This window comes from Myotis brandtii, unplaced genomic scaffold (assembly GCF_000412655.1).
Source record: "Myotis brandtii unplaced genomic scaffold, ASM41265v1 scaffold504, whole genome shotgun sequence".
Taxonomy (NCBI): Eukaryota; Metazoa; Chordata; class Mammalia; order Chiroptera; family Vespertilionidae; genus Myotis; species Myotis brandtii.
The window spans coordinates 1,624,369-1,626,174 of record NW_005369217.1 but is presented as its reverse complement, the minus strand read 5'-3'; positions in this window follow the sequence as shown (position 1 = coordinate 1,626,174).

Sequence of the window (1,806 nt, the reverse complement as noted above, 5' to 3'; positions counted from 1 at the left end):
GCCGCGGGAATTAGTGTTCAATCTACTGTATAGAAAGAAAGGGGAGGGGAGGGGCGGGCGAGGAAAATGACTAATTGCTGTGGAAGCCATTAGTTTTAGGGAAGAAAAAAAAAAAAAGCGTGCTGAAAAACCCGAGTAGCAAACTCAAAATGAAACACTCGAGGATGACAAACTCAAAGCGTTGACACTCGGGCGCAGTACTTGTTCCTCGGAATAGAGTCGGTCCCTAACAATCACCTATTGATTTTACTCAACTTGGACTTCCCGACTCAAACTTTGAGTCACTCCAGGCAAATACACTAACTTACATTTGAAGACCCCCATAAAGGAAATACTCAAACTTAGCGGCCTTTGAACGGATCAAAGAAAGCTGCTGAGGGGGGCGGGCGGGGGTGGGGGGGCTGAGAGAGGTATTTTTAAAGTATAAATCTACCCTGACAGGCAAGGACAGAAGCCAGGGAGGGCTTCCAGCCTCTTGACATCACTTGATAACTAATCGAGAGGGGCTCTCTCTCCACCCCCGTGCACAGAGAGCGTCCCCAGCCACGGCTCCCCAGGAGGGGGCGGGGAACAGGCGGGTGGTCTACCTCCGCGCCTCGCCCACCCTGGGGAGAAACCATGGGTTGCGAACCCTCAAGTCTCTGGCCCTCTCGCCCCTTCCCTCCGCCCTACCCCTACCCCAGTCTGGCTTTGGAGAGAAATTCCGGCGGGGAGCGGGCGGGGGCAGAGGTAGTTGCGATGGGGAGGGAGGGGCGAGGGTGGAGTCCCCCTTCTCAATTCACCGGGACCCGCAGGTTCGGACGCTTCCCGCGCTGCAGTCTCGCCTTTGCAAGTTCCCCCATTCACTTCCCCTTCCTATTGCGGACTGCTCCTGAACGCCCACTTCGCGGCGAATCAGCCCCCCGGTCCCGTTTCGGTCTCCCCAACTGGTGGGGTGGGGCGCGAGAGGGTGCGGAGGTTGGCAGGAGCGTCTCGGAGAGGCTTGGACCAGAAACCGAGTTTTCCCTTTGGTCGCCACTCCGACCACGTGCTAAAGTCTTCCCTTTGCTGGGTGAAAAGCACTCCACCTCGCACGTGGGGGGAAAGCATGCTGCCTCCTGGGCAAAGTGCGCGTTTTCTTTCAGTGTAGACTTACTCGTAGAGAAAATCCAGCGCCTGTGCCGAGGCTTCGAAGTAAAAACTGGGCACTTGGGGAAGGGTGGTCGGAAAAAGAAAGAAAAAAAAATGTTGGTTCTTCCTTACACCTTTTCACCCCTCGAGGGGGGGGGGGCCCTGTCCTTTGTAGGATCCATGATAAACCTGAGCAAATGCAAGCTTTAAAGGTCTTTTTATTCCCTCCTTTGCGGGCTCCCCACTTCCTACTCTTAGCGTTTGGGAGTTTCGGTTGGAAAGTGTACAAAACCCTGTAGGTGCAGGGTGCAGCCGGGTGTCGGGTGTTTATAAGCACATTTCTGCAGGAACTTGCAACGCTAAACACACATACTCCCGAGCTAACCTGGCGGATGCCCGCCCGCCCGCCGGGTGATCCCGTAGCCGGCAAGCTTCGGAGTCCCGAGAGTTCGAGCCCCGCCACCTCCGCGTCGGGGCTGTCAGGCCGGGTTGGAGGAGGGGAAGGAGTTCAGGCTCAGGAATGGGGGCCGTCGCCCTCCCTTGCCTTCCCCGAAGGGTAAAACTGCCTGTGTGGTTCTCCTGTGAGGGATGGATGGTCAGGCAACCAAAACCGAAAACCCGACGGTTACTTAAAAGTGCAGGCAATAAGTCCCAGTTCCAGTTTCGGGCTCCGGGAATACCGGGAAGGAACGGGAG